The sequence below is a fragment of the Elephantulus edwardii genome, unplaced genomic scaffold, assembly GCF_000299155.1.
Source record: "Elephantulus edwardii isolate Elephantulus edwardi_28Jun2011 unplaced genomic scaffold, EleEdw1.0 scaffold00135, whole genome shotgun sequence".
Lineage (NCBI taxonomy): Eukaryota > Metazoa > Chordata > Mammalia > Macroscelidea > Macroscelididae > Elephantulus > Elephantulus edwardii.
Window position 1 is genome coordinate 8,012,021 of NW_006399885.1, and position 10,957 is coordinate 8,022,977.

General features: G+C 40.1%; 1 pseudogene; it reads right to left on the reverse strand.

Moving 5' to 3' along the window:
• The window catches only part of LOC102852537, a 194,957-nt pseudogene that overhangs the window by 65,217 nt on the left and 118,783 nt on the right, over positions 1-10,957 (reverse strand).

The window sequence follows — 10,957 nt, forward strand, 5'->3', positions numbered from 1 at the left end:
ATATTAAAAATTTTATTTTTAATTTCTGGATAAAAATATTTCTTTGTTGTCTAAAGCAACACTGAATACTAGTTTCTGATATTTTATCAGAATCTTCAATGTCTTATAATTAAAATTAAAAATTTTATTTTTAAAAAAAATTGATTGGGATGACAAATCTAATGGACTTCTCTGGCTCCCCAGATCATGAGCTCACCTGATTGTGTTTGTCAGTTAAGAAACAGCTATATGGGAATGAATGGGAATTTCCTTTTATAAGATGGTGATGGTTTTGCTAGGAGAACACAGAAAACCAGCGCTATGTAGAGGTAGTTCAAATCTACCAATTGCTTTGGGTGATAACTATGAGGCAATCACACCCCAGAAGATTCACAGCCATGCAAACCCAATGAAGGGTTGTCATGCATTGAGGTCAATTCAATAACGGTGGACTTAATGAGTTCCTCGACGTCGGAGCCACAGTGGGACAGTGGTTACTGATCAAATGTTAAACCAAAAGGTTGGTGGTTCAAACCCACCAGTCAATCCTCAGGGTAAAGTAAAGGCCGTGTACTTCCAGAGAGATTTTCTGTCTTGGAAACTCTTATCTGGGCAGTTCTAACTTTGTCCTAGAACATTCCTATGACTTGAACTGACTCCATCATAGTGAGTTTTGGTTATTCCTTTATCTACCAAATATTACTGTTTTAAAAAAAATATTTTTGTTTGCTCACAAAGTTTGTGTACATTCTCTTTCACACTATTCTTCGTTCACATTGTGTTCATACAATCCTTCACATTCATTATGCTTTATAATTTCCCCCCCCCCATCTCTTTTCTTTTTGTGTACTGTCAAGTCAGAACTGACTGGCACAGGAGGAGATTTCCCCTTCTTCTCCAGTAGAGCATCTGGTGGATTCGAACCGCTCACTTTTAATATTGCAATGTAGCTTCTTGCCACTAGGCCACCTGCGCTCCCTCCATTCATTATACATTAGAAAATTAATCCCCATTGGACTATGCCTATCCTTACCCTGTCTTTTCAGGTCCCCCACAGGATCTCTCCCATTTCTTTTATCCCTTCCCTCCACCCACCAAATTGGGCAACCTTTGATTGCACCCCTACCTATCTTCACCCCTCTGCTCCTTCCCATTCCTCACTTGGGTCCTCATACGTGTTTTACTAATTATCCTTCTATTTGTACAATAATGGTCTTACACAGTTATTTGTCTTTGTGGGACTGAGTTAGCTCACTCAGCATAATGCTCTCCAGTCTCTCCCAAGTTATGTAGTATTTTTCAAAATTGTTCCTCTTGTGTGCTGCATAGCATTCCTTTGTGTGAACGTATCACAATTTCTCAGCCCATTCAGTTGTGGCTGGACATTTGGGCTCTGTTTATGTTTCAGCTCTAATTTCCTTGAGGTAATTCCTAGCAGTGAAATAGCTAGCTGGTTCATATGGAGTTTCTAGATTAAGCTTTTTGAGGAAATGCCAAACTTCCAGAGTGGTTGTATCATTTTACAATCCCACCAACAGTGTATGAGTGTTATCACCTTTCCACATCCTCTCCAACATTTATTGCTTGTTGCTCTGTTAAACTCTGTCACTGGGTTAAGATGGTATCTCATTGTGATTTTGATTTGTATCTCTCTTATTACAAGTGTTTTTGAGTATTTCTTCATGTGTCTGCTGGCCATCCAAGTGTCCTTCTCTGTGAAAAATCTTTCCATGTATTCTATAAATTAATAGAAGAACATATTGTTCTGGTGAGTTACTTACTTAGCTCCTGACTTCTGAGTCATTAAGGCCAAAGATGACATCAGAATCAGCTTGTGGAAACCTTTCTTGCAGTTGTCATAATCACATGATACAAACAAGCAGGGCTGGAAACCACTGGTTCACCCATTCATTTTCCAATTCCTGACAAAAGGCACAACCTCTTTTTTTAAAAAAAGTAAATGAAGACTGAAGAACAACGATGTCAGTCTGGAGACTAAGGTGTGTCTAATATAGGCTATGGTCTTTGCAATTATTTGCTATGCATCTGAGAGCTGGACAATAACTAAGAATGATAGAAGAAGGATCGATCCCTTTGAGTCGTGGTGCTAGAGAAGAGTCTTGAACATACCATGGACTGCCAGGAGAACAAACAGGTCTGTCCTGGAGAGGGCGAAACAGGCTGCTCCCTGGAGGCAAGGATTTTGAGGCTCCATCTCACATACTTCGAGCATGTGGTCAGGAAGGACCAGTCCTTGGAGAGAGACATCATGCTTGGAAGAGTGGAGGGATAGCACAGGAGAGGACGGTCAGGATAGAATGGATTGACTCAGTGACTGGAGAAATGGGATTAGGTCTGTTGGAGATGAAGAGATTGGCTCAGGACAGGGCAGGTTTAGAACTAATATACATAGGGTTGCTATGAGTCACAGGTGGCTTGATGGCACATAACAACAACAAATGACTAGATTATTTGTCTTGAAAATTATTTATCATGAGACACCATGAAGCAAAGTACACAACAGAGATTTAGGAAGATTAGAGATTAAGACATTCTTTTAAGTAAAGCCCTAGAGAGAGCTTTGGGGGTGAAGTCTACAGGGATTTGCATTGCTAACGCAAAGTCATGCCTCACTTGTGGTTTGAAACCACCAATAACCCCAAGGCAAAAAAGATGAGCAACCTCCTCGGTTGTGACCTACAGCCTGGGAAACCCATGGTCAGCTATGAGTTGGTTTTGATTTGATGACAACAAACACTGACTGGTTGAGTGGCATAGTAGTTTATGTGTTTGGCTGCTAACTGAAAACTCATCATTGTGAACACAACAGGAGCTTAGCAGGAAACATGGGCAGCCTCCTTTCATTGAAATTTATAGCCTTGGACTTGATGGAAGGTCATCGTGAGTATTGACTCAATGGCAGAGGATTTATTGGGGTTTTTTTATTATTTTTATAGATTGTTAGCGGCAGCAACTTGCCCAAGGAAACTGTTGCCAGTATTCGCTAAGAGAAAAGTGGAGAGAAGCCCAGACGTGATGATGATGATGATGATGATGATGATGATGGGCTTTTACAGAACCTCAGAGTGGACTAGAGGTCTCCCCAGGTCCACCCACCCCGCTGCTCACCAGCTCTCACCTGCGCGATGGCGTAGTCCGAGTTGTTGGTGGCCTGCATGCCCTCGTTCCCACTGATGCCCACACCCACGTGGGCAGTCTGGATCATCCCCACATCATTGGCCCCATCACCCACAGCGAGGGTAATTGCTTTTACATGAGTCTTGACCAGGCTCACTATTTCAGCCTTCTGCAGTGGAGATAACCTGAAAAGAACATGAGCTATTGCAACTACTCTTTTTGTTGTTTGTTCTGCCTCATGTTGCTCGAAAAGCTTTTACTGAGGGGTTACCGATAACTTACAGGTTGCTGTCTGTGTCACTGAGCCAGCTCTGACTCAACGGCAACTCCATGTACAACAGAACAAACCTTTGCCCAATCCTGTACCACCTTCATAAATGCTGGAAGCTCGAGTCCATGAAGACAGTTTTCAGTTCTTTTTGGTATATTGATTTAACAAAGGGAAATCTATTCTCTTATGTAAATTTAAGCTCTGGCTGTAGAAGGCCCTGCCTCTCCACTGGCTCTGGAGGAAGGTCCTTCAGCCTCTGTTAAGTCGAGTCCTTGGTGTTCTCCATGTGCCATGGACATCTCCAGTGTCAGGAGCTTCCTAGCAGGGGCCTAAGTGCACAAAGAGGCACTCCACTCCAGGTGGAATTCTTCGTGGGACAGGGTAACCCCTACTCACCTTGACTCACCATCTCCCCTTTTATCTCTTATAAGATAAAATATACTACAGCTCAAAACGTTCACCCAATTAAAAAATTATTTGCTACCAAAATGTATGTATGTATATATATATACACACACACATATATATACATATATACACATATATATACACACACATATATACATATATACACATATACATATATATATATTACAGGTCACATCCTAAGGAAATGTCTCTTACATAAATCAAGGCTGTAATGGAGTTAAGTGGTGTTGTTCCATGCTCCGCCTTTAATCCTTTTTTTAAAAAATTGTTTGATTTATCACTATGGTAAACCATACATAGTTTCCATATTATATCATGACATACATATATTTGGGGGGAGGGAGTGGGATGAAATTTAATCTGTAACAATACTTAGGAGTGGGATTATTGGACCTAAATCAGACCAAGAAGCTGTTGTCTGAACAGAGTATGGAAACACTGCATGGTTTGAAATTAGGAGATGTTTGCATCAGGGTGGTCTCCTTTCTCCATATCTATTCAATCAGTATGCTTAGCAAATCATTAGAGAGGCTGGGTTTTAGGCAGGAGAGTATGGCACCAGGATTGGAGGAAAACTCACATCACTCAGCATTATGCAGATGAAACAACCTTGCTTGCTGAAAGTGAGGAGGACTTCCAGGCAAGGACATGTATTCACAAGGATTACATCTCAACATCAAGAAAACAAAATTCCTTAGCAGTAGGCTGACAGGCAACACCATAAAAGATTAAAGAAAAGACTAAAATTGTGAACCATTTCATCCTGCTTGGATCCACTGTCAACACCCTTGATATGTAGGTATCTCTTCAGGACATCTGGAGACGTACAACACTGGGAAAGTCAGCTGTCAGAGATCTTTTCAAAGTCCTGAAGAGCAGTGGTGTCAGTTTAAAGACTAAGGTGTGCCTGATTCAAGCCACAGTCTTTCTAATTCCTTGCTATGCACCTGAAAGATGGCCAATGAATAAATGAATAGGGATGACAGAAGATGAGTAAGTAGTGACATTGAAGAAGAGTGCCAAATATCCCATGGAATGCTAAAAAGAACAAACAGATATGTTTTGGACAAAGTGCAACTAGAGGGCTCCTTGGAGGCAAAGACAGAAAAGCTTCAACTCACATATTTGGGACATGTTGTTAGAAGAGGCTATTCCTCGGAAAGCGACATCATGCTTGGAAAGGTGGAGGGTCAGCAAAGGAGGGGAAAACTCTCTACTAGATAAACTGATAGCTACAGTGCCTGTGGCAATGGCTATATGCAGGGTATGATGAAGATAGTGCAGGACAGGATAGGGTTTTCATAGGATTGCTATGAGTTATACTCCTCTTGATGGCACTTAACCACAACAAATCATACTTTAATCCATTTTTTTTTTACATCTACAACTCAAAAGGCTCTGACAGAAGACAAGTTCACAGAGTCCTGAAGACTGTACTAAAACCATGATGGTCCAAATGCAGTGAAGAACAGAGGTGGTATACTTCTCAGGTGATGATAAGGTGAGTCTGAAGGGACACCTAAGGGGGGAGAGCTGAACTGGACTAAGCACCTCATGGATTACAGTGAGGACCCATGAGAATATTTAAATGCCTGAGGTATTAATATTGATATGTCTCAGGGGTTGATCCATTTTAACATTCTGAACAACAAAGAACATGGTAAAAGATGGTGCCAATATAAAAGAAAAGAAGGAAGCCCCTGCTACTCCCAAAATTGAAGTCAAAACAAAGGCAAGAAAGCATCCTGAAGGACACCCAAAGGCACAAAAAAAAAAAAGATCCATACGTCACCCACCTTCTAGCAGCCTAATAAGGCAGTCCAAATCCCCCCGGAAGAATGCCCCCAGGAGGAACAAACTTGACCCCTATGCCATCATCAAGTTTCCCCTGACCACTGAGTCAGCCATGAAGAAGAGTGAAGATAACAACACACCTGTGGTCATTGTGGATGTCAAGGCCAACAAGCACTAAATTAAACAAGCTGTAAAGAAGCTCTATGACATCGATGTGGCAAAGGTCAACACTTTGATTAGGCCTGAGAGAGAGAAGAAGGCTGATGTTCAACTTGATCCTGCCTGTGATGCTTTGGATATTGCAAACAATATTGGGTTCATCTAAACTGAGTCTGGCTATTTCTAAATATAAATTTTCTCACACACAAAAAACCCCCTAACAAACAAAAAGTTAAGTCTAGTTATTATGCAAATCCAGTCATCTTTGTCATGGAGTATGTGCTTTTCACAAATCAAATATTTGAGATGTGGTAATTAATACTTGTTGTTGTTGTGAAGTGCCATTGAGTCATAGACGACTGATAGTAACCCTATGAATGAAAGACCTCAGCACTGTTCATGGAGTTTCTAGAGGCAAGCCATTTCGGAAGTGGATGCCACTCCTGCTTAAGATTTCCTTTTCCTTAGGTATCAGTGGTGGTAAGATAAAGGGAAGAAAAAAATAAAGCAGCCCTCGTGGCACAGTAGGGAGCTCTGGTGGCCTGATCGGTAGGGAACTGCGACAACCACCAGGCAGGAGGTTCGAATTCACCTGCCACCCTGCGGAAACAAGATGGGCAACCCCCTACCCTACAATTTACAGCCTCTGAAAATGCACTGGAGGCTTAGCTGTGAGTCAGTTCCAACTTGACAGCAATGAATTAAGTTGAATTTACAAATAAAGGCAGTGTTTTTTTCCTAATAGTTGGAATCCAGTGGTGGCTCCAAGGAAGAAAAACTGGCAGTCTCGTACTGTGGATATTTAAAGCTTGGAAAACCCAGTATAGAGTCGCCATGAGTTGGAATCAACTCGACGGCAGTAAATGTATAAACTGAGGGCCTCACCTCTTAGAGGAGACTTCCTTCATGTTTTCATACATCAGTAAATTATTTACCTTTAAAAGTGATAAACTGCTTCCTGATAAGCCTTGACCATTAAATTCAAGCCTTCTCACTTTTGTCTGTTCATCTAGTTTCCCAATAAAGAACTTTTTGTCTTTGCTGAAAGTCAGGGTCTATCTCCATGTCTTTATCACCTATTGCTGATGTTAGGTGCTGTCAAGTCGACCACACCTCTGAGTGACCCTGTGAACAACAGATCAGAAGTCCTGTCCTGCACTGCAACATGCTCAGGCTCTCCGCCACGCTCAAGTCCATTGCTGAGGTCACTGTCAATCCATCTCTTCATCTAAAAAGTACTATAGCAGGAAAGGGAAAATGACAAAGGCCTTACCTACAACATATTACTGCTCTACAGGAGAGGGCCAAGTTTAGGAAGTCCTTCCTTATGTTCAAAGCTGAGGACATACTTCAGTGTTTCACCATCAGTGATTAGGGCCAGGTCGTTTTCTTGACCTAACAAATCTCTAAAGGATTCACAGTTCTGCTCAATTGTTTGTTGTGCTGCCTGAAAGAGAAAAGGGAGGGAGAAGAAACCCAAAAGACAACCTCCTTATCTTCTTCATTTCAAACAGACATGAAAAGAATTGAGAATCAAGACGGTGGGCTAAGGTCTGTGCTCCTCTCTAAATATAACACTGAAATGATATTATAAAAGTGTATCAGTAACATGAAAAGATGTAAGACATTAGCAGTCTTTGAGGAAATGCAAACTAAAATTAAAAAAGGTATCTGTTGTCACATAGCTTGGAGTTGGAACCAACTCCTAACTGATCTTCCAGCAGGTTTTCAGAGGCAATAAATTGTATGGGAGATTGCCCACCTTTCTCCCATGAGCAGCTGGTAGACTGGAAACACATGTCTTTGGGAAAGAAGTGGCACTCCTTATGATTGTGTGTTATTTACAGTTTTCCTTCTGTTACTGATGTCTCATTTCATTCTGTTGTCATAGGAGAAGAAAGTTTGCATTATGTCAGTCTTCTAAAATTTGAAACTTGCTTTGCGACCTAAAATATGGCCTATTCTGATGAATTATCCATGTGCACTGGAGACAAATGTATGTTAAATGTTGTTGGGTGTCATATTCTATTTATATTTGTTAGGTGTAACTGGTTTATATCAATCCTCTGTTTTATTACTTATTTTTATAGATGTTCTAGCCACTACTTAAAATGATGTACAATCAGTACCTGATTTATGACATTTTATTTATACAAGTCACATTCAGGGGCTTCTTCAAATTATTAAGGAATAATGATGCCAGTTTGAGGACTAAAGTGAGACTGATTCAGGTCATGGTCTTCCCAATCATTTGATATGCATCTGAAAGCTGGACAATGAAGAGGGATGACAGAAGAAGTGATGTGTAGTGTCGGAGAAGAGCACTGAACATCACATGGATGGCCAACAGAATAAATACGTCTCAGAGAGGGTGCAGATGGAGTGCTCTTTGGAGGCAAGAATGATGAGGCTTCACCTCACATATTTCAGCCATGTTGCTAGGAGAGATTATTACTTGGAGAAGGACATAATGTTGAGAAGGATAGAGGGTAGGTAAAGGAGAGGGAGACCCTCAACCAGATGGACTGACACGGTGATTGGTGCAATGGGGTCTTCTGTTGGGAAGTGTGAAAATGGCACAAGATAGGACAAGGTTCAGATCTGCTGTTCGCAGGATTGTTATTAGTCATACTGGACTCAATGACACCTAACAACTTAATATAGAGTGGTTTTTTTGTACATCTCATTATTGATAATATGTAATGTTGTAGCACATAATTTGCTTATGTTACAATTCTCATTCAAAAAGTCAAAGAAGAAATCATACTTTATAAGGTATAAGGTCATATATTTCTAAAATATTAATTATAAATGGCAATAAGAAGGGAATCTTTTTAAGAATTAGTAATTCTACACACATCAGAGCCAATTTATGGCAGAGTCATCAGGAAAGGCTCCTGTCACAAACTGGGGACTACCGGCATGAAATTCGTCAACTCTCACTCTAGAATTGTGTATGTCGATGTTCATATTTCTCAGAGTTTACTTCCCATATTGGGGGCTTCGATGTTATATACATGTTGTTGGTTTTAGGTGGCACTGAGTGAGCTCTGACTAATCCCATGAACAAAAGATTGAAACCTTTCCTGGTCATGCACCATCCTCACAGGCTCAGCCCACTCTTGCAGTTAGTATGTAAGGATGAAATATGTAGACCAACTAACACAAAAGAAGAAGAGATGAAAGATTTCTACCAACTTTGGCAGTCTGAAATCAATCAAACATGCAAACAAGATTCATTAATAATAACTAGTTGGTGACTGGAATGAAAAAGTTGGGAACAAGGAAGGAGGACTAGAAGCTGGAAATTAGAGACTTGCTCACAGAAATGAGGCCTGAGTGAGAATAATCAAACTTTGTACAATGAATGATTTATCCATTGCAAACACCTTTTATTAAAAAAAAAAACAAACCACAAATGGAGAAGGTACACATGAACCTCATGTGCTGGACTATATAGGAATCAGATTTATTATATCTGTGGAAAGAATCTTTGGAGACCCTGAGTATCAGGTGTGAAAACCAGGTGAGGTGCTGACAGTGGAAAAGACCAAGATGCAAGTTCAAATTAAAGCTAAAGGAAATGAAAACAAACCCACAAGAACAAAAATATCACCTTGAGTCTATTCCACTTCACTTTAAAAACCATCTCAAAACAAGATGTCATCAAGGATATGATCCAAGATGAAACCAAAAGGTCATTCATTACAAAGATTGAGGAGGAAGAAAAAAGCCTAAATGGATGTGAGAAGAGGCTCTGAAATGGCATTAGAAAACTGAGAAGCTAAAATAAAGGGAAATATTGATAAAGTTCATGAGTTTAACAGAAGATTTCAAAGGGCAGCACAAAAAGAAAAAGCAAAGAGCTGGAGCCAGAAAATAAAAAGAGAATAAATCACTCAGCATTCCTCAAGCTGAGTAAACTAAAGAACAAACGGAAACCTTATGTTGCAATACTGAAAGATGCTATGGGCAAAATCTTGAATGATCCAGGAAGCATCAAAAGAAGATGAAAGGGAAAAAGCTCATAAGAGACAAAGTGGGATCAAGCTTAGAAGCCCTGGTCTACATTATAAAGAGACAGCCAGAAATGCACAATCAGGAGTAGATAAAATTGATGAATGTGACCTTTTAAAGATTAAGTCCCTGGGCACAACAAAAACTTTTCCCAACAGGTTAAAAGAAAACTTACTGACTGGGAACAAACCTTGGGCAATATAAGCTTAGACAAAAGTCTCATAATGAAAGTTTATAGACTACTCATTGGCCTCCCCATGAAAAAGCCTGATAACCCAATTAAAAATGGTCAAAAGACATCAAAAGAATTTCCACAAAAGAAAATATTCAAACGACCGACAGACACATGAAGAAATGCTCAAAATCACTGGCAAGAAGAGAGATGCAAATCAAAACCACAATGAGAAACCGTCTCATTCCAGTAGCAGTGGCAAAGTTTAACAGGGCAGCAAGTAATAAATGTTGGAGAGGATGTGGTGAGGTAGGAACTCTTAAGACATTGTTGGTGGGATTGTAAAATGGTATACAACCACTCTGGAAGGCAGTCTGGTGCTTCCTCAAAAAACTGAACATAGAAATTCCATATGACCCAGCTATTCCACAGCTTGGAATGTACTCTGAGAAAATGAGAACTAGGCTCAAAGACTTGTACACCAATGTTCATAGCAGCACTATTCACCATCAAAAAAACACAGAAACAGTCACATGTCCAACCAAAAATGAATGGGTTGAGAACAGTAGAATACCACACAACATGTAAGAATAATGATTTTGTAAATTATTATGTAATTTGGGAGGGACTGGGGAGCATTATGCTAAGTGAACTAACTCAGACTCATAAGACAAATACTGTATAAAACCATTATTGTAGAATTAATATGAGGATCCAAGGTTGGGGAGGGTGTAAGCAGAGAGGTGTGGATAGGTGGGGGATCATAGGGTCACACAATTTGATGAGGTGTGTGTGAAGGAAATGGGAAAGATCCTGTGTGAAAAACAATATATTTGAACTTTATCATTAAACCAGTATAAAATAATAAAAATTAAAAAGACTATCATTGCTATGCACTGGAAAGTCAGACAGTGACTAGGGATGATAGAAAGAGAATTGATGACTTTGAGCTGTGCTGCTGGAGAAGAGTGTTGAATATACCATGGACTGCTGGAGAA